The sequence below is a fragment of the Cucurbita moschata genome, unplaced genomic scaffold, assembly GCF_002738365.1.
Source record: "Cucurbita moschata cultivar Rifu unplaced genomic scaffold, Cmos_1.0 Cmo_Scf00026, whole genome shotgun sequence".
Lineage (NCBI taxonomy): Eukaryota > Viridiplantae > Streptophyta > Magnoliopsida > Cucurbitales > Cucurbitaceae > Cucurbita > Cucurbita moschata.
This window is the reverse complement of record NW_019268542.1, coordinates 1,852,631-1,876,006: the sequence shown is the minus strand read 5'-3', so window position 1 is coordinate 1,876,006 and position 23,376 is coordinate 1,852,631. Positions and strand designations below refer to the sequence as shown.

At 36.0% G+C, this 23,376-nt stretch overlaps 1 non-coding gene across 1 annotated transcript; it reads left to right on the top strand.

Annotated features, from left to right (window-relative positions):
* Positions 1–3,928: 3,928 nt before the first annotated feature.
* Positions 3,929–4,011, top strand: TRNAL-UAA. Its single transcript has one exon. It is a non-coding gene; the product is annotated as a tRNA-Leu (tRNA).
* The last annotated feature ends 19,365 nt before the right edge of the window (positions 4,012–23,376 follow it).

The window sequence follows — 23,376 nt, the reverse complement described above, 5'->3', positions numbered from 1 at the left end:
AGACCCTTCTAGAACACTCTAAGGATATCACTATGAATCTATGACTTTCTATAATAACTCATGCTAGTTATTATGATGGGTTCATATGATTAGGAACGCTGGTTACAACTCATGCCTCAAGGAATCAAGAATCTTAGAAACCTACAAGATTGAGAACTAAGAACAATACCATACAAGCTCTACAACTATCAAAGTAAAAAGAATGCTAGGTACCACTCAAGGACAAGGGGTCAAAGTCCTAAGACTCAAAAACTCAAGAATGATAGGTAATACTCTAATCATGTCCAAAGTGAGCCATGATCTCTGACCACGCGGTGCTTTCAGAGGCCCAAGTTTTCCTCTTCTAGATGGGATGCCTTATACCATGTTTCCTTTGCAGGATGTCATGTTTGGCCTAATTTCCCACGTCTAGATGAGATGTCTTGCACCATGTTATAGGTACCCAAAAATTTGCTGGATGTCATGTTCATGTATGCACCGACCACATGACCTTTATGATCTATCATCGGGAGTAGTCTTGGGCCACGATGGAATAAGAAGAGAGTAAGTGCCTTAGCCAAGAATCAAGAACCTCCTAAGACCTCTCAGATACAACATGCTCATGACTTAGACTACGCTGCTTGGAACGCATGAAGCCTTGAGCGTAGGTATTTAGACTGTATCATAGGGCAAGCCTAGGTATTTAGACTGTATCATAGGGCAAGCCCTTTATGCAGGATTAGACTACATCGCTTGGAACGTAAGAAGCCTTGGATGTAGGTTTTCAAACTATGCCGCTTGGAATGCATGAAGCCTTGGGTATAGATTTTAAGATCGTATCGAAGGGCAATCCCTAAGATGCGGGTTCAGACTACGTCGCTTGGAATGCATAAAGCCTTGGACATAGGTTAAGACTGTGTCGCCGTGAACACATGAAGCCTTGTGCACAGGTTGTCAGGTGCATGGCTTGTGCCGTAAATCCTAGGGAGAGGGTCTTGGGAAAAGAACCAATAACATAACAAGAACCTAGAAAGTACCAAGAACCAGAGAAATATAAAGGACTAGAACATGGATCAAAATATTAGTTCTAAGGACAAGAACAAAAAAAATCATAGTACTAAGGCCCTTAAAGGATAGCCAAGGTTTCAGAATCCAACGACCAAGGTCCTCAGAATAGATCATGATAAGAACCCCAAGTCAAGAACAAGAACTAGGGGGCCTAAGTACTTACAACAAGAACAAGAACAAAAACAAGACAAGAAAGAGTGTGATACCCTAGCATATCAAGGACACGATTAAGAGCCTACAACTAGGTTGCTTACTGAGTGTGATACCCTAGCATATCAAGAAAGAGTGTGATATCCTTAATCTCCCTTTTTTTTTTTCAAGTAATAAGTTGCTGGTCGAGGTCGATAGGGGACTCTGGAGAAGGTGCCATAGACAAGCCTCACCCGTTATCCTCAACCCTTTTGTTTTAAATTTTTTTGTCCGTTCTTTTTTTTTTTTTTTAACCATTATGCCATACTTTAAATTACTAATGTGTGCACACTATTTTATTATAATATAAACTATGTTTTAAAATTTAATTGTTTTATTTTGAGAAATATTTACCCGTCCTTTTTGGAATCATCGAGTCAGCCCGATCCTTACAAATCTATCCCAGTTGCTGGTGTTGCTGGAGGTGGCGTAGTTGTTGGTACAACTTGAGGCGGTATAACTTGAGGCGGTGTAGTTGGTTTCGTCCTAGTGACTAAACCTTCCCGAAGTAGGCTCTCTTCACCCCCACCTCTTCCTCTTCCTCTAATAGGTGGTTGTCGTCTTCCTCTTCTACGTCCTCTAGGTGGCATGGTTCTAGAAACGAAGATAACATCATAGGCTGGTCTAAAGAATCTGTTACTTAGAGTTTTGATACTAACGGTAACGACCCTTGATTTCTAATTAATCTAAAGTTGCTACTGTATTCATATCATAAACATGTTAGGTAGAAATACTTCACTTAAAACTTTATCATAAAAACATAGTTATGGACTTGCATGTTTTCTAAAAGGTCTTTAAATATAGTAACAAAAATAGAAATATCATAAAGTAGAAATGCTTTATACTAAAGTATATGCTACAAAATTAAGCGCATATTAACTTATTCTAACCTATAGTCTATGAAATTTAAATTGCAAATTAACCTATGCATGTGTCATGGTATTTTGAGTTGCCACTGTCAGCCATACAGGAGCCTTGCCATTACCTAGAAAAATAATAGTAGCACATGACTTGAGTATTTTAAGCCATACACAGGAGCCTTGCCTTTACCTTAGAAAAATAATGGTAACACATGACTTGAGTATTTTAAGAATTACTCAATAAGCGACGTCACTATTAGGGTTAGATGCAAACACATAGAATCATGAGTGAGATCTATCATATCAGTTTTGGAATACTTGTACAAAAACTAATACAAAAATAAGTTTTGGAATGACTTGATCAAAATACTGGAGATGCATTTATATATACAATTAGTTATTTTTAGTTTTTTTATTTTTATACCTTCAAAATTTAACCCAACAAAAATTAGTTTAAATTGTATGATTAAACAAGTTTTTAGGGTCAACAAAATGACAAACTTATTTTATTTCTTACCGTTTTTTTAAAAAAAAGTACCCCACGAAAATAGTTACAACTATTTTCGTGGGGTACTTTTTTAAAAAAAAAAAAAAAATACCCCAACTCTATAGGGTAACTATTTTCGTGGTTGTACAACTATCTCTCTCCTTAACTCAATCAATCAATCCGTGGCGTTGAAGACAAAACTCAAATAACTCGGACCTGTAAACAAAAGAAAGATTGATCAAAACAAGTTCAGTTAAAGGATTGAAAGAAAAAAGACATTAAAGAAGAAGAGAAAGAATCAGAGGGTGAAAGAATGATTACTTTGTAGAGACTGTGCTCTGGCCAAGTAAATGAGAGTGAAGATCCTATGCAGAGATCTAGTGAAACAATATTTTTTAAAACAATGAAATATAGTCAAGAATTAAGAGAGCCAATACATGACTCAAACCTATTTCAAATTCGATACTGATTTTTGTCCTTTTTTTTGCCTCAATGTTTGCCTCCTTCCTTCCTTTTCCGGAGTTTTACAGCTAAAAAGTGCCTATAATCACATATCTATGAACATTTAGGAAACCTAAAATCTTGACCTCGTTTACTGACGACGACGTGTATGAAAAGGGCACAAAACGTACCTTAAGTTGATGTGCAGTCGTCGAGAATCTCTTTAGTAGTATGATTCAAGTGTTTTGATGTCGGTTTGATCATCTTGAATTTGTTATCCTGATCACTTAATAACTAGGCTTTTCTTATTTTAATTTTTTTTCGTTCACCGTTGTGATTCAAAATTTAAAAATGTTCTCTTACTCCCTTAAATATTTGAGTGTTACAACTTTTTTCCTAATCCTTCACACCTTCTCATTTATACTCAAAACAAAAAAACAAAAAAAAAACAAATTTTTTTTTTTTTTTTTTTTTTGAATACTTCACTTTCAAGTTTATTAATTTTAAAAAACAACCATTTTATCATTTAATATCACTTAAGGAACTGTATTTAACTTTTGTTAATTAAATAATTATAAATTCTTTAGAATTAATGGAGCTCGAAAAAATTAATGCGTTAGTAGTTTTAGTGTTTTCGAAAAAAAAAAAAACAACATTCAAACATATAACTTTTCGTAGGTTTTAAGTGATACAACTGACTTAGTTTAAGAGAATAAATTATTTTCAAAAAATAAAAGTTAAAATAATCTTAACATGTTACGATTTAGAAAATTTGTGTATAAGACAAAAATTATCATTCTATGAACCTTCTAGGAAAGCAAATTTAGTATTCATACTAATTTTCAATATTTATTTAATTAATTTAAATTTAGTTTAGCTAATTTAATTTTGATGAAGAAAATTAGCTGGTTTGCCCGAGAGGTTAAGGGGGGAGACTTAAGATCTTCTGCACAAAAGTGCGCGTGGGTTCGAACCCCATAGCCAGCATTATAACAAAACAAGTTGAAAATGCGTGTTATTTTTAGTAGTATTAATGTAATATCTTTAGTTTTGACGAATGTGCCTTTTTCAAGCTAACCTCTAATGACTTAGATGAAATAAATGTTAGAAATGTTAGACTTATGGACCTGATAGGGCTAGATTGTCCAAGCCATAGAATTGGCTAACTTTATGGTCCAACTAATACACATAGATTGTCCAAGCCATAGAATTGGCTAACTTTATGGTCCAACTAATACACATCAAACGTCGTACCTGGATGTGCAAATCTAGTGTAGTGGTATCATAGTACCCTCCCACGGTACTAACCGGGGTCAATCTTCTAATGACTTACAGAAGAACCCCTAATGGGTGACTTACTCTTGTAATAGTTGTGAAGAGGCTTAGACTTATGGGTTGTCTTCTAATGACTTACAGAAGAACCCCTAATGGGTGACGGGGTCAATCTTCTAATGACTTACAGAAGAATCCCTAATGGGTGACTTACTCTTGTAATAATTGTGAAGAGGCTTAGACTTATGGGTTATAATAGTTGTGAAGTAGGAGGTCTAATGGGTGACTTACTCTTGTAATAGTTGTGAAGAGGCTTAGACTTATGGGTTGTAATATTTGTGAAGTAGGAGGTCAATCTTCTAATGACTTAAAGAAGACCCCCGAATCGATGACTTAGTCTTGATAGGACTAGATTGACCAAGCCATAAAATTGGCTAACTTTATGGTGCAACTAAAACACATAGTACTTCCCCACATCTAGTGTAGTCATATCATAGTACCCTCCCACAGTATTGAATCGGCTAATTTTATGGTCCAACTAAAACGCACCTACTTCTCGTGCAAATCTAGTCTAGTGGTATCATAGTACCCTCCCAAGGTACTGAGGGGTTGGATTTCCCGGATGTGCATTTTTCAAGCTTACTTGTAGGTGAATCGTACCTCTAATAGGTGCAATTTTCAAGCCCCTAACAAGTGCAATTTTTAAGCTTACTTGTAGGTGAATTGAACCCTTAATAGGCGACTGTAATAGTAGTGAAGAGGCTTATATTTATGGGTTAAATTGACCAAGACATAGAATTGATAACTTTATGGTCCAACTAAGCACACATACTTCCCTCTTGGATGTGCACATCTAGTGTAGTGGTATCATAGTACCCTCCCACGGTACTGATCGGGCTTCGATTCCCCTAAATGGCTAAATTTATAGTCTAGATTGACATAGACATAAAATTGGCTAACTTTATGGTCAAACTGAAAGACACAGTACTTCCCTTCTAGATGTGCACATCTAGTGTAGTGGTATCATAGTACCCTCGAACGATACTGATAGGGCTTCAATTCCCCTAAATTGCTTAGTGCACCTAAAAGAACCCCTAACGAGTGACTTACTCCTTAGAATCATTGGCCTAATAGGGCTAGCTTGACCAAGCCTTGGCTAACTTGGTCCAACTAAAACACACAATACTTCTCAACTGGATGTCCACATCTAGTGTAGTGGTATCATCGTACCTTCTCACGGTACTGACCGGGAAATTTCCCCAGAGAACCCCTAATGGGTGACTTACTCTCCTGTAATAGTAGTGAAGAGGCTAAGACTTATGGGCCTGATATGGCTAGATTGACTGCCATAGAATTGGCTAACTTAGTGGACCAACACAATACTTCCCTCCTTGATGAGCACATTTAGTGTAGAGGTATCATAGTACTCTCCCACAGTACTAACCGAGGTTCAATTTATTGGATGTGCATTTTTCAATCTTACTGGAAGGTCAATCGACTAATGACTTTTATAAAATAAAGAGATTACAAATAAGTGGCTAATGACACCTAGAAGAAACTATCATGGGTGACTTATGGGTCTTATAGGGAATTGGCTAACTTTATGGTCAAACTAAAACACACAGTACTTCCCTCCTAGATGTGCACATCTAGTGTAGTGGTATCGTAGTACCCTCCCACAGTACTAACCGGGATTGGATTCCCCTGTGCATTTTTCAAACTTACTTGTAGGTAAATCTTCTAATAACTTAGATGAAATAAAGAGATCCTCTAATGACTTTGATGAAATGAAGAGATTAGAAATAAGTGGCTAAGTGCACTTAGAAGAACCCGAGTGACTTACTCTCCTGTGATAGTAGATAAGAGGCCTAGACTTATGGTGTTGATAGGGCTAGATTGACCAAGATATAGAATATGCTAACTTTATGGTCCAACTAAATCAGACACTACTTCCCACTTGGATGTGCACATCTAGTGTAGTTGCGTCATACGAAGGTAATGAATTCTTCATCCACGTAGCGGAAGCATTGAGAACCGTTTTGATTTTTATTATGTATTAAAACAAAAGAAATAAATATGAGTATAAGAACTTGAGGTTTCCTTATTTAGATTTACACGTTTTAATTAGTTAATATACACAGGTTTTATGAGAGATTTTTAAATAAAAGCCTGAGGTTTCCTTATTTAGATTTACTTGTTTTAATTAGTTAATTAAATATCTTCCTTTTACCGTTTTACAAACAGCAGGTCGAGTGGATTAACAATTTAGTAGGTGGCTATTCGGAAGGAAATGGCACATGTTTAGTTGGCCACTCTCCAGTTATTTAAATAGGTGAATCTATGGACAATAAAAAATGACTCATTTTAAGCAAAAGTCAAAATTGCAATTCTCTTTCTCTCTCTTCATTTTTATTTTCTTCCAACAACTTCTGTCAAACGATTTCTTCTCACCGAAAAGGATTTGACTTGTCGATTATCCTTGCTGATTGTCAAAAAACAACAGAAAAACATTTTATTGGCAATGGTGAGAGTATGAGAAAAGAAATCACAAACAGTCTCACCTTCCTTCATATGAAGGGTCTCAAAGTCCTTGCGCAGAGCCTGTAGTTGTGCTCGTTTTACTATTGTATTTCCTCGGAATTTTTCTTCACTGAATCCCAAATTCCTTTCGAAGTTTCTTTATCCAAAATAGTCTCCAAAATTTAGTGATTGATGGCATGGAAAAGGTAGTTCTTAGCTCTTAAGTCTTTCAATTTTTGATCTACTACCTCCTTCTATTCATATGAGTAATCAGCATCATCTGCTACAGCAGAAATCCTAGACTCAACTACTTGCCAATATTCTATAGAGCGAAGAAAGTTCTCAATTAACATGCTCTAATGATCGTAGTGACCAACAAATTTTGGTATTGCTTGTCGAACAAAGCTACCTTCAGTAGTCATCTTTAACTGCAGCTGAAAGAGTCAAGGCTCTGATACCAAGTGATAAATTTAATGAAGATAAGAAAGAGACAAGGCTCTGATACCAAATGTTAAATTTAATGAAGATAAGTTTGCTGAAGGAAGAAAATTTTGTATTTTATCATGTGAAGAATGACTATCTTTATAGCCAGTACAATGCTTAACAGAAGATAAAAATAAAATCGTAACAGAGAGCAGAATATCATGTCAAAACAAAGAATTTAGCTTAAGATCATATCGATGATCTAAAATAAAAAATAGCAACTTAATCCTTATCAACAAGCCGCCTAAAGAATATAGACTGATATGATAGGTCCCGCTCATGATTGTATGTGCTTGCATCTAACCCTAATAACGAGGTCACTTATTGAGTATTTCTTAATATGCTCAAGTCATGTGCTACCATTATTTTTCTAGGTAAAGGCAAGGCTCCCGTGTATGGCTGACAGTGGCAATTCGGAATACAATAACACATGCATAGGTTAGTTTGCAATTTAAATTTCATATACTATAGGTTAGAATAAGTTAATATGCACTTAATTTTGTAGCATACAGATTAGTTAAAGCATTTCTACGTTATGTTATTTCAATTTTTGTTACTATATTTAAAGACCTTCTAAAAAATATGCAAGTCCATGACTATATTTTTATGAGAAAGTTTTAAGTGAAGTATTTCTGCCTAACATGTTTATGATATGAATACAGTGCCAACTTTAGTTTAATTAGAAATCAAGGGTTATTACTTATCAAAACTCAAGTAACAGATCCTTTAGACTAGCCAATGATATAGGTGTGGCATGTTCCATGGTCAAACCTTTAATACTCTGTCACCGTCAATGTGTATGCCATGCATAAGAAAAAAAATATTTTAAATGACACTTACTGTGATTGTTTCTTAGTATTAATTGTAATATAGAATTGAATTTAATGAGTCATAATTATGTCATTGATTGTAGCATTATAGTTGACTTATTATCGCAATTATATACTTGCTATGATGTGTGATTATAATACTGTGCGATATGATGTTATCTTGATTTCTAGAACCATGCCACCTAGAGGATGCAGAAGAGGAAGATGAGGAAGACGACAACCACCTAATAGAGGAATAGGAAGAGGTGGGAGTGAAGAGAGCCTACTTCGGGATTGTCGCCCCATTCCTCAATAATGCTCGACTTCACTATGACACATGTATATGCCACAGTGTAGCTTGCTTAGGCCACAGGGCCCAGGGGTTGTGGAGAACTGGTACCATTCCTTCCCATATAGTAGATTTTGAGAATATCCAATCTTTCTCGAGTAGACGTCATTTTGGCAAGCAGTTATACGTCTCCGTGAAGCGTCCGTTGATATAAAGACATGTGTCAGATATGGATACATCCAAACACATTCCTTTGGGAGCTACATCCTTTATTAAAACAAACATCTGGATCACTCTTGTAATTATAGAAACAAGGTAATTTAGGTTTAACTACCTAACATCTGTGTCTAGCAAGATGTATTTGGGAAAAAAAATTCAACAATGTCATTATTCTTTTTGTAAGTTATTAGTATTCGTTACATTAATTTTTTTTTTAACAATTAAAGGCTGATATAACTCAACTAGTTAGAATATGTTGCTGTTAACCACAAGCTTGAACGTTACTTTCAACTTTTGACAATTCTAACCTCAACGTTGTAGAGGTAGAGAAAACTCGTAGAGCATGTATGGACCTCCAAGTTTATGTCAATAATAAATCTTGAAACTCAATCATAACCTCAAAAAATTACACACAACAATGAATCTGCTTAATCTCGCTCTCATTTGAATCACAAAGAAACTATATATACAAAGATGCTATTATTTGAAACCTACTTGTAGAACTCTCATCAAATCTTATATCTTATTCAACCTTATCATGGTTGTGTTCTATGCGAGTTTAGAGATAGCTAATTTCATCATTGGGTAATCTAATCCTATTAGTTTAATTGAACCTCATCCCTCCTACTCAAATTGTGTAATTCACCCCCTCAAAGTTAGTTGGAGTTCTAGATGCACTCAGTTAATTGATCTCTAATCTTGAAACTCTAACAATAAATTATGAGCATACAAAATAATTCAACGGCGTGAACATGCACTCCAAAAAATAAAATTTGAAAAAATTCTTCTAATAACATTTATATCTACGTGATAGAGTCATTTATACTTTGCCAAAAGTCTCAACTTCAATTAGAGCAACAAGATTCAAAATCAGAGTCGCGGGAGTCCTTAGACGTGGATTATCTCATAGTCATTTTTCTTGGAAGTTTTAGTTTATTCCTACAAGTATTTCTTCAAAAAATATTCAAATAGTTACTTAATTGCTCGGACTTGTTTGGGAACTTGGTTCCCTGTGAGAATATTTGCTAAAACCACCCCACCTAAATGGCACTATGACGGAAAATTTTGAGAAAATTTTGGGTTTGTTATTCGAAAAATTGTTGGTTCGTTCTTGAAATTTTTAATTTGTTATCCAAATTGCCCAAAGAAGTGGAGAACACCTAATTATACCGCTAAAAAATTAAATTTTAATATGAATTATAGAGTTACGAAAATGGAATAAAAATGTAGACAGAATCTTAATTTTAGAGCTCGAGAATCTGCGATGTGTGTTACAAGCTTGCTCAATCAAAGCATATAATTCCATCATGGCACCTACAAATAGGTCTTAGGGACAGGTTAGGGACAACGTTGAGCTTCCTACAATGTTCTTTGTGAGTTTTAGACTTTTGGTTACCATTTATCTTGAAATTCCATAAAATCAACGCTCTCTCGAAATTTTCAACTTTTAAAACTATCTTTTCTATTCTTTAGAACTATTTTTTCAATTATCAAACTATAAAGCTTATTTTTCTAATTTAATTTTTTAAATATTTTTTATTATTTTTTTTTTCTTCCCAACATTGTGATTGAAAATTTAAAAATATTCTTTTATTCACTGTTTCAACTCCATGTCCTAATCCTTCACTCCTTTCTTCTTTCTACATATCCTTCTTTCTATGCTAGCTGTGAATGTTTGCTGAATCACCACACCTAAATGGGAGTGAGAGTTCTCTTATTTATAATCATTTTCAGGATACAGAAATATAGTAAATTACAAATATTATGGAAATAGTAATAAAAGGAAAGAATAATAAATGAATGCAATATATTTGCCTTTAATAAGAGGGCAAATATGGTAACCCGTAATGTAAGGCAAATATCTAGATATTTGCCTTATAGTGAACGGTCAACTATCCTTAACACCCCCCCGCAAGCTGAATGTCGGATTTGAACGAACGTAAAGCTTGGATCTGAAAAATTCAAAGAGAGGTCGAGAAATACTCTTTGTGAAGATGTCAGCAACTTGGAGATGAGAGGGTACATATTGTGTGTGAAGTTTGCCAACGATAACAAGTTCTCGAAGGAAATGATAATCTAGTTCAACATGTTTGGCCCGCTTGTGAGAAACGGGATTAGAGCTCAAAAAAATAGCACTTTTGTTGTCACATAAGAGTAAGGGCTGCTTTGAAATAGGGACCTTGAGGTCATGCAAAAGATGCGTAACCCAAAGAAGTTTAGCAGCGGTTGTGGCAAGAGCACGATACTCAGATTCACAGCTGGAGCGTGAGACAGTAGGTTGCTTTTTGGCACTCCAAGAAACCAGATTGTTACCAAGATAAATAGAATAGCCGGATGTAGAACGACGAGTATCGGGACAACCAGCCCAGTCAGCATCCGAATAAGCGACTAGCGTACTAGGAACAGTGGATGGACGAAAGGTAAGACCAAAGTGGAGTGTTCCTTTGACATAGCGAAGAATACGTTTGACAGCAAGAAAGTGATCTGCAGTAGGGGCATGCAAGAATTGACTGACAGAATTGACAGCATAGGCAATATCTGGACGCGTAATAGTCAAGTACTGAAGGGCGCCAACAAGAGATCTGTAGAGAGTAGGATCAGAGAAAGGAGAACCATCAACAGTCAGGTGTTGAGAAACAACCATGGGAGTGTGAACTGGTTTGCTATCGAGCAACTGAGCACGAGTAAGAATATCTTGAGCATATTTTAACTGACTAATAAAGAGACCATCAGGAGTGGGTGAAGCTTCAAGACCAAGAAAGTAACTGAGAGAACCCAAATCTTTGGTAGCAAACTCAGAATGAAGCTTGTGAGTAAAGCTGTCAATAAGAGATGAGTTGTTGCCGGTAACAATAATGTCATCAACATAAAGAAGCAAATAAATAATGTTAGATTGCTGATGAAAGATAAAAAGGGACGTGTCAGCGCGACTGCAAGAAAACCCAAGTGTGAGAAGAAATGAGCTAAAACGCTGAAACCAAGCACGAGGAGCTTGCTTTAAACCATAGAGGGCTTTCTTTAATAGACAAACATGAGTGGAAAATCGAGGATCAATATACCCAGGAGGTTGTTCCATATGAACACGTTCAATAAGAGTTCCATTGAGAAAAGCATTCTTGACATCAAGTTGTCGAAGAGGCCATTTATTTGTGACTGCAATAGAAAGCACAACACGGACAGTGGTAGCTTTGACAACCGGACTGAAAGTGTCAGTGTAGTCAAGACCAGGAACCTGAGTATAACCTTTGGCAACAAGACGAGCCTTGAAACGCTCGACAGATCCATCAGGCAAATATTTAATACGAAACACCCATTTAGAGCCCACAATGTTGGTGTTGGCAGGGCGAGGAACCAAAGTCCAAATATCATTTTGTTGTAATACTCGAATTTCTTCATCCATGGCAGCCACCCAAGCAGGATTCTTAGCCGCAGATTTGAATCCTTTTGGCTCAGTGGATGCAAGAAGAGCATAAAGAAGTCCAGATGAGCCCAAAATACCAAGATTTGCTGGATGACGAGTCTTGAATATACCAGCTTTGGCTCGTGTGATCATAGGATGAGTGCCCAAAGAAGAGAAATCAACAGGAGGTTCAATAGAGGTCGAATTAGAAGTTGAGGGTGGCAAAGTGGAACCTGCAAGAGAAGTATCAACCTGCACAGACTCATCTACAAGGTCAGAACAAATATCACACGGGGATGAACTGGATCGAGGAGTTTGCGGTGATGAAGTGGTCGGGGGGATGAATCAATATGATGAAAATGTGGTTCTAAGAAATTTGAAATAGGAATAGAGGAAAGAGGTTGGGTCTGGGAGCTAGGGATAGCAGGAAAATGGGTTTCATCAAATTGAGCATGACAGGTGATATATAGCTTAGTGGTGGCTGAATCAAGACAGCGAAACCCTTTATGAGCAGGACTATAACCCAAAAAAATACAAGGAATGCTGCGAGGAGAAAGCTTGTTAGGCATATAATCACACAAATAAGGATAAACACAACAACCAAAGGGATGAAAATTGTCATAATGTGGAGTGTAGCCATAAAGGAGTTCAAAGGGTGACTTACCTCCAAGAAGTGGAGCAGGCAACCGGTTGATAATATAAGCTGCAGTGCTGAAGGCGTCAACCCAAAAACGAGAAGAAAGATGAGAGTGAAAGAGAAGGGCCAAGCCAGTCTCAGTCACATGACGATGTTTTCTCTCAACACGACCATTTTGAGCAGGTGTATATGGACAAGAGAGTTGATGATGGATGCCAGAATTACGTAAATGAGTTTTGAAACAAGTACTAGTAAATTCGGTACCACCATCGCTTTGAAATACCTTGATACGAGAAGAATATTGATTTTCCACAAATTTTTGAAATTGAAGAAAAATATCAAAAAAATTAGATTTAAATTTTAAAGGGTAAAACCAAGTGAATCGAGAATAATCATCAATAAAAATAACATAATAAAGGAAACCCGAATTTGATTTGACGGGAGAAGGACCCCAAAGATCACAATGAATAAGATCTAACACATGAGACGACCTACGTTCATTGCGGGAATAAGGCAATCGATGGCTTTTCGTAAGCTGACAGGTATTACATAATGATGGAGAAGGCAATAAAGACGTAAGAGAAAGATGACCTTTTCTATTTAAAAAAGAAATAACAGAATGATTCACATGACCTAGACGAGAATGCCATAAATCATATGAAGCACGTAAAGATTTGTTTCTAAGGGCTGAAATAAAAGCAGAGTTGCCGCGCTCCAGCACATATAGCCCTCCATCTCTTTTACCGGTTGCCACCACCCTTCCTGTTTGACGATTCTGGATAGTAATAAGATTATTAGTAAATGTAACGGAAAGAGGAAAATCAGACGTTAATTTACTTAAAAAGAAGATTTTTAGTGAGGTGAGGGACAACCAAGACATCTAACAAGTGAATATTTGGAACAAGAGAAAGAGTACCGGTGTGGGTAATGGGTAGGGATGCACCGTTTCCTACAATCACAGAGTCCTTACCCGTGTAATTTTTAGACTGATCCAAAATAGATGGGTCGGCAGTCATATGGGCCGAAGCTCAAGTGTCCAGAAACCAATCAGCAGTATCGGGTCCAGCAATAGAACATGACGTGTTAAAGGCTTCAGCAAGGCGAGCATGAGAAGAATCAGGTCGAACATACCGTTGGTTGCAGCGGTCAGCATAATGGCCCTCTTTGCGGCATATTTGGCAGTGAGGTGGTCGACGACCTTGACTTGAGTGGGTTCGTCCTCGATTAGAAGAGTTGTTTTTGTGAGAATAAGAACGACCTCGCTGGTTGGTAAAGGAAGCAGGGTGGCTTCCATGAGTGCGACCACGATTAGTGACTGTGAATGCTGTAGGAGTGGAGTTAGAGGACTCAAGGGAGAGCTGAAACAACTCAAAACTTTCAGCTTTAGAGACTAAATCTGCAAAACAGGGGATAGAGGTAAGAGCCATCTGAGCAGTAGAAAAAGCTGAAAATTCGGTGCCGAGTCCACGAAGGAACCAGTGCACTTTATCAATGTCCTCGACCGGTCTGCCAATGGCATGAAGTTGGTCACAAATTTTTTTGAAGGCACGGGCATACTCAGCAACAGGTTTGGTGCCACGTTTCATCAACTGCAAGTCATCCTTGAGTCTCAGTTCACGAGCTTTCGACTGATGGCTGAACGTAGTTTCCAACGTAAGCCAAACATCACGTGCCGTAGGGAGACCAACGACAACAGCCATGGCTTCCTCAGTGAGAGAGGAGAGCAGGAGATAGAGAAGTCGTTGATCGGCTGCTCTCCATGCCAAATATTTGGGGTTGAGTGTTGAAGAGGTTTCTGGTTCAAAGCGAGGTGGTGGAACCATAATTCCATCGACACAGCCCAGCATGTCTTGACTCTCAAGGAGAGGGAGAAGTTGGCTTTTCCAAAGAAGATAATTTGAGGAAGAAAGTTTGATGGTGATCATATGGATTAGAGTATTGAAAGGAAGAAGATGATTAGAAGATTCGGAAGCCATAGAGAAGAAAGGATCAGGGTTGTTAAACCGAAAGGGCTCTGATACCATGTGAATGTTTGCTGAATCACCACACCTAAATGGGGGTGAGAGTTCTCTTATTTATAATCATTTTCAGGATACAGAAATATGGTAAATTACAAATATTATGAAAATAGTAATAAAAGGAAAGAATAATAAATGAATGCAATATATTTGCCTTTAATAAGAGGGCAAATATGGTAACCCGTAATGTAAGGCAAATATCTAGATATTTGCCTTATAGTGAACGGTCAACTATCCTTAACACTAGCTCTAGTGACATTTTTTTCTCCTCTTTTTGTCGTTTTCGATGTCGATTTCTGTCCTTTTTCTTCCTCCCTATTTGTCTTCCTTTCTTCCTCCCTGTTTGTCTTCCTTTCTTCCTTTCCCAGAGTTTTGTGGCTTAAATGTGTCTATAATCACAAATCAATGAACGTTTAGAAAACTCAAAATCTTGACCTCGTTTACCGATGACATATGAAAAGGGCACAAAATGTACCTTAGGTTGATGTGCAGTCGTCGAGGATCTCTTTAACTGTATAACTCAGTTATTTTGACGTCGGTTTGATCGTCTTGTGTCTCTGAAAAAATTCGGATCTCTCTCTCTCCCTATGTTTCTTTCCTTTCTCTTTTCTCTTCTCTGCAGGTATTTTGGGTCGTGTGGCGATGGCTGAAGGTCAAGGGAAGCATCTGTGGTACACTAAGCTCACTTGTAGCTCGAAGTTTTCCTAGAAAGAATCCATTTAATATGACTTAAGTCGGAGTTACCTCATTCCTAACCAAGCTTAATATGACTTTAGTTCATTGCTAAAAGTAAAATTTAGTTCCTTTCTCATTGCTAGCAAAATTAATATTATTATATTTAATAGTTAAAATTTTAAATTATACTATAATTGATGAGTTTGTAAAGAAATTTACCGTATGAATGTCATGACTTGAAATATACTATAAATTATATGGAATTAATATTAATATTCTTAAAAATATATAGATATCACCTCTCTTAATGAATAAAAATTGTATTACAACCTCTTTCATATGGATTTGCAGGAGTTAATTTAAAAAGTTCAGGATGTCTTGGGCTACATCTAGGATTAAGGTTGTCTTTCAAATGGTCATAACCGATGTATTGTGTTGCATTTGTTATCTCAATCATGTCAATGCTAACAAAGATAACCACAATTAAAATAATCATGATTCCCTTCGACATGATGATTATCGATAACAAATACTAATACAAAAATAAATTTTGGAATGACTTGATCCGAGATATATAGAGTTGTATTTATATATACACAATTAGTTACTTTTAGTTTTTTATTTTTATCCCTTCAAAATCTAACCCAACAAAAACACGTTTAAATGGAATGGTTAAACAAATTTTTAATGTTATTTTATTTCTTCAATATTGGAACACAAGAACTCATTTCCATTTTTAAGTAAATTATTTTCTAAAAAAGAAACTTAAAATAAATGCGATCATAAAAGAAGTTTAAAGATACCACATCGATAATAAAATGAGAATGATGTGAATAATTTTTTGATATCCAGGTAGAGATCTAGTGATATAATATTTTTTAAAATAATAAAATATAGTCAAGAATTACGAGAGCCAATACATGATTCAAACCTATTTCAAATTGGATACTTATATTCTGGGTTGACCCAAATATGACGGATCCTTTATTCTTGGCCCCATTCCTTGCTACATTTCTCTCTCCTCTATTTGTCATTTTGGATGCAGATTTTTGTCCTTTTTTTTTTTTATCCTCTCTATTTGCCTTCCTTTCTTCCTTTCCTGGAGTTTCGCAGCTTAAAAGTACCTATAATCACATATCTATGAACGTTTAGGAAACCTAAAATCTCGACCTCGTTTACTGATAACGACTCGTATGAAAAGGACACAAAACGTATCTTAAGTTGATGTGCGGTCGTCGACAATCTCTTTAGCGATATATCTCGGGTGTTTTGACGTCGGTTTGATCATCTTGAATTTGTTATCATGATCACTTGATAACTGCTTTTCTTATTTTCATTTTTTCCCTTAATAGTGATTTAAAATTTAAAAATATTATTGTACTTACTTAAATATTTGAGTGTTACAACTCGTACTATATTATTTTGTCTTTATCCTTCCCACCTTTTCATTTATACTAAAAATAAATAAATAAATATTTTTTTTAACTACTTTACTTTTTAAGTTTATTAAGTTTAAAAAACAACCACTTTTATCATTTAATATCATTTAAGGAACTGTATTTAACATTTATTAATTAAATAATTATAAATTCTATAGAATTCTTGGAGCTCACAAAAAAAAATTGATGTGTTAGGAGTTTTAAGGTTTGTTTTAATTAAGCCGAAAAAAAAAACAGCATCCAAACATGTAACTTTTCGTACGTTTGTTTTAAAAATTTAAAATAATCTTAACATGTTAGGAATTAGAAAATTTGTGTATAAGACAAATATTATCATTCTATGAACCTTCTAGGAAAGCAAAATTTAATTTCGATGAAGAAAATTAGCTGGTTTGCCCGAGAGATTCCGGGGGAAGACTTAAGATCTTTTGCACAGAACTACGCATGGGTTCGAACCCCATAGCTAGCATCAGAAATATGTGGAGACCGTCTAATATTTTTTCAATTTCCACAATGTTGTTTAATGTTAGAAATATGTGGCTAAGTGCACTGAGAAGAACCCGTAATGGGTGACTGAAGAGGCTTAGATTTATGGACCTGATAGGGCTAGATTGACCAAGCCATAAAATTGGCTAACTTTATGGTCCAACTAATACACATTGTACGTCCCACCTGGATGTGCACATCTAGTGTAGTGGTATCATAGTACCCTCCCACGGTACTGACCGGGGTTTGATTCCTCGGATGTGCAATTTTGAGTAGGTCAATCTTTTAATGACTTAAAGAAAACTCCTAAGCCTACTTGTAGGTCAATCTTCTAATGACTTAAAGAACCCATAATGGACGACAGTCAATCTTCTACTGACTAAAGAACCCATAATGGGTGACTTACTCTTGTTCTTGTAATAGTTGTGAAGTCAATCTTCTACTGACTAAAGAACCCATAATGGGTGACTTACTCTTGTTCTTGTAATAGTTGTGAAGAGCATCTTCTACTGACTAAAGAACCCATAATGGGTGACTTACTCTTGTTCTTGTAATAGTTGTGAAGAGCCTACAAGCATACTTGTAGGTCAATCTTCTAATGACTTAAAGAACCCCTAATGGGTGACTTGCTCTTGTTCTTGTAATAGTTGTGAAGAGCCTACAAGCATACTTGTAGGTCAATCTTCTAATGACTTAAAGAACCCCTAATGGGTGACTTACTCTTGTTCTTGTAATAGTTGTGAAGAGCCTACCAGCCTACATGCAGGTCAATCTTCTAATGACTTAAAGAATCTATAATGGGTGACTTACTCTTGTAATAGTTGTGAAAAGGCTTAGACTTACGGGCTTGATAGGACTAGATTGACCAAGCCATAGAATTGACTAACTTTATGGTCCAACTAAAACACACAGTACTTCCTACTTAGATGTGCACATCTAGTGTAGTGGTATCATAGTACCCTCCCACGATATTAATTAGGGTTTGATTTTCTAGATGTACATTTTTCAAGCTTACTTGTTGGTCAATCGCCTAATGACTTATAGCTCACTCTGAAGAGGCTTAGACTTATGGACTTGATAGGGCTAGATTGACCAAGCCATTGGATTGTCTAACTTTATGGTCAACTAAAACACACCTACTTCCCGTGCAAATCTAGTGTAGTGGTATCATAGTACCCTCCCATGGTACTGAGGGGTTTGATTTCACAGATGTGCATTTTTCAAGCTTACTTGTAGGTGAATCGTACCCTAATAGGTGCATTTTTCAAGCTTACTTGTAGGTGAATTGTACTCCTAGTAGGTGACTGTAATAGTAGTGAAGAGGCTTAGATTTATGGGCTAAATTGATCCAGACATAGAATTGCTAACTTAATGGTCCAACTAAAACACACATACTTCCCTCCTGGATGTCACATCTAGTGTAGTAGTATCATACTACCCTCCCATGGTCCAGACTGGGGTTCGATCCCCGGATATGCATTTTCCAAACTTACTTGTAGGTCAACTAAGTACACTTAAAACAACCTCGAATGCGTGACCTACTCTTCTGTAATAGTAGTTTGGAGGCTTAGACTTAAGGTGTAACGCCCCGTTGGGTTTAGTTATATATATATGTGTGTGTGTGTGTGTATTAAAATAAAAATAACAAAATAAAGAAAAAGAAAAAAAAAACCGACCACCTCCTTTAATCTCTCCGTCCATCCCCTAAAATACCTCCCTTGGTATCAATAACTCAGCCAAAAAAAACAAAAATAGAAAGAAAATATTTTTCGAGAAGGATTTACTAATTGGTGGAAAAGGTTAGTCCTTCTATATCTTGCATCTATAGTATTTTTGCCCTGGTGGATCTCTCTTTTATTTAATAAAAGCCTAGAATCTTGGTTACTAATTGGTGGAATACTGGTCAATCCGAAATTTTTTTGAATGATATTCAAGAAAAGAGTATTATAAAAAAAGTTAGAGAATTAGAGGAACTCTTTCTCTTGGACGAAATGTTAAAGGAATACCCAGAAACACATCTACAAAAGCTTCGTATCGGAATCTACAAAGAAACGATCCAATTGATCAAGATGCACAATGAGGATCGTATCCATACGATTTTGCACTTCTCGAACCTTTTTTTTATTTTTCTCTTTCTTTCTGCAAAGGATATTAGCAATTATTTAGATCTGACTTAGAAATTTAGAAATTATCTGTTGCAATGATCTGAATTAGAAATTATATGTCCTAGCGAGAGTCCATGAAAATTGATAAAAAAAAAAAGGAATAGATAGATAAGAGGAGAGAAAGATAGGGAAAAGAAAGATCTGGATACATATTCAAATAAAAATAAAAAATACCAAATTTGGAAAACATAATCAAAAGAGATTTTCACAGGAAGGAGAGGAGATTAGATTTGGAAATAGTAAAGTTAAAAAAATCTGGTGAGTAGAATTAAACCCATTGTAATAAACTGCCTAAAAGAATGAAACTAATTAAAAGAATTAAATTTAAATTGCTTAAAATAATTAGATATGGAAGTAGAATTGAAAGGCTAAACAGAATGAGAGTTGAAAGAAACAAGAAAAAAAAAAACACAAAGAGAGAGGATTTTAGGAAAGAAAAGAAAGTTAGAACAGTTTGAAGATGGCAAGTACAGTTCATATGGCAATGACAAAATTAAAAGGCTAAACAGAATTAGAGTTAAAAGAAAGGGAAAAAAAAACAGAGAGAGGATTTTAGGAAAGAAAAGGAAGACAGAGAGAGGATTTTAGGAGAGAAAAGGAAGTTATAACGGTTTGAAAATGGTAAGTAAATAGAATTAAAATATGACATAGAAGAGAAATAAGTGATAGAAGAGGATATGAGAAATTGTTGTATTTGTATCTATAGGATATAACATTAAATGTTGAATTATCCAAGCCACTTGAAACATTAATAATATTGACATATTATTAATTTAAGTTTTAAGTTTTATTATCCTATATAATTTAGAAACAATGAAAACATGGAATTCGATTTTTATTGAGACCGTTTAGAGTAGTTTTTCACACGGTTAGTTGAATTATTAATTAAAATGTGAAATACTAACAAAATGTGACGAACGATGCGATAGGAAGCAAACCTTGGCAACATTTGGTGTAGTTCTCGAGGAACGGGAGCTTACGTAAATAAATTAGGGAATTCTTCGGCTAAGGCCAACCAGGTAAGTGGCCTTACTATAGGATAGGCTAAATAATTGTATGAGTTATGATGATGTGTGGATTATGATGCTTGATGATATGCGTGGTATATACATATTTTGTTGAGTGACGCTTGATATGTTTGACGCACGTTGTGGCATTATGATGAGCATGATGATTGCATGATTTTTACCTTAATATGATGATGTTTTCCATATTGAGCATGCTAGATGATGATGAGTGCCATATTGCATCATGTCGTTAGATCGACGTAGGACACAACCCTAAGAGCATGAAAATGATATTAATATAAATATCCACGAGTATGCGTTACCTAGAGTAACAAAGAGATGAGACTATAGGGTTGTGTCAGAAGAGACATTACGATGGATTTAGAGGGACCTCATGCATTTTGTATGTTCATAAGCATAGGGCTACTTCCCCTAGAGATGATGAGTGCGGACGCGCACCTTATGATGAGCGCGAATGCGCACAGGTGCGAAAGCACACAGATGAGGGTGTTCATGAGGCGCATGACACTATGGGGTTCCGCTGACCTCCGGGCGTCGCTACAGATTAGCTTGACCAGAGGGTCCAGGGGGTGTGCGAGTGCCCTGGGGATTCACACTCGCACGTGTGAGTCGTGTGTAGGGAAGTACTACACATCCAATTTTCCGAGACTGGAGGCCACCCCTAAGATGATTAGAGATAGGTCCCTAAATCATGATTGCATGTGTTTGCATTTGCATGGCTCCTATAGCGGGGCCACTTACTGAGTATTCTTTGAAATACTCAGGCCGTGTGCCACATCATTTTTCAGGTAAAGGCAAGGCGCACTTGTATGGGGGACGGCGGCATCGTGAGCAGAGACTGTGGCACGTGCATAGGGTAGATTCATATTTAAATTTCTAGTCTTAAGTTAGAACAGGTTGTTTTGCATTTCATTGTTTTAAATTATTTTTTATTTGTTTTTGTTTTCTCTAAATTTCAGTATTTCATATTTAAACACGTAAGACCATGGCTATGTTTTCCGGAGAAGTTGTTTTAAACGTTTTTTTTTTAATTTACGTTATCAATTATGTTCATGTAAGAGCTATATTTCCGCATTATAGATGAGCATGAGACGTTAGTAGCGACTCTGAGTATGTGGAAATTTAGGGTCGTTACATAAGGGCTAGATTGGCCAAGACATAGAATTGGTTAACTTTATGGTCAAACTAAAACACATAGTACTCCCCTCCTAGATGTGCACATCTAGTGTAGTTGTATCATAGTACCCTCCCATTGTACTGATCAGGCTTCAATTCCCCTAAATCGCTAAGTGCACCTAAAAGAACCCCTAACGAGTGACTTACTACTTAGACTTATGGGCCTGATAGGGCTAGGTTGACCAAGCCAACTAACGGGTGACTTACTCTCCTGTAATAGTAGTGAAGAGGCTAAAACTTATGTGCCTAATATACTTTATGGACCAACACTCGGTACTTCCCTCCTAGATTAGCACATCTAGTGTAGTGGTATCGTAGTACCCTCCCACGATACTAACCGAGGTTCGAGTTATTAGATGTGCATTTATCAAGCTACTTGAAGATCAATTGTCTAATGATTTTTATTAAATAAAGAGAATAGAAATAAGTGGCTAAGGGCACCTAGAAGAAACCATAATGGGTGACTTATGGGTCATACAGGGAATTGGCTAACCACCCANAATATATTAAATATTAATTTGAACCCTTCAAATTAATATATTTTTCTTTATTTATATTTAACCTATCTAATATATTAAATATTAATTTCAACTCTTCAAATTAAAAATATTTTCTCTATTTTTTTAATATATCTAATATATTAAATATTAATTTGGCGTTTCAAATTAATTTTATTTTCTCTATTTATTTAATATATCTCATATATTAAATATTAATTTGACATTTCAAATTAAATTTATTTTCTCCTTTATATTTAATATATCTAATATATTAAATATCAATTTGAACACTTTCAAATAAATTAAACCTTTAAGCGTTACTATCAGCTAACAAAGGGGACGTTATTGATCTACAGATTGTAAGCTCCAATGATACAAAATTAATTAATTAAAATCTTTAATTAATCGATCTCTATTCATTAACTATTAGGTCACTTCACTATAGACCTAGAGTTGCACTCTTATGCACCGTAGAACAAGTTATGTCCATTGATATAACCATTACAAGCAAGTCGATTCTTCACGAGTTGTTCATAATTACAGCTGGGTCAAACGTGCGTTTTACCCCTGTAATTACATCTTTCACCTGAAGTACCATGGATAACAATTAATTACAAATAAAATAATAAAAGTTATTGTTATAAACTAAATAATTAATTACGAGGCTTTAGAGCATAAATCCCAACATCATAGACTCTCCCACGGTACTGATCGTGGTTTGATTCCCCGAATGTGCATTTTTTTAAGCTTTCTTGTAGCTAACTTTATGGTCTAACTAAAACACACCGTGCTTCCCACCTGGAAGTGCAACCGAGGTTCTATTTCGCGGATGTGCATTTTTCAAGCTTTCTTATGGGCCTGATAGGGCTAGATTGACCAAGCAATAGAATTGACTAACTTTATCGGCCAACTAAAACGCACAGTACTTCCCACCTGGATGTGCACACATAGTGTATTGGTATCATAGTACTTCCCATCTGGATGTGTTCATCTAGTGTGTAGTGGGTACCCTCCCACGGTACTTGACTAGGGTTCGATTCCCTGGGTGTCATTTTTCAAGCTTACTTGTAGGTCAATTGTTTAATGACTTTAGAATGCGTTTAATAGTTTCATTATGAGACTATATAAAGTCATGGATGTAGCATTTGTGCTTTTCTTTACCAAAGTTTCTTTGCAATTCTACCTAGTTAGTTGCATGTAGAATCATTCAAGCTCACTCCATGTGATCAATCTTGC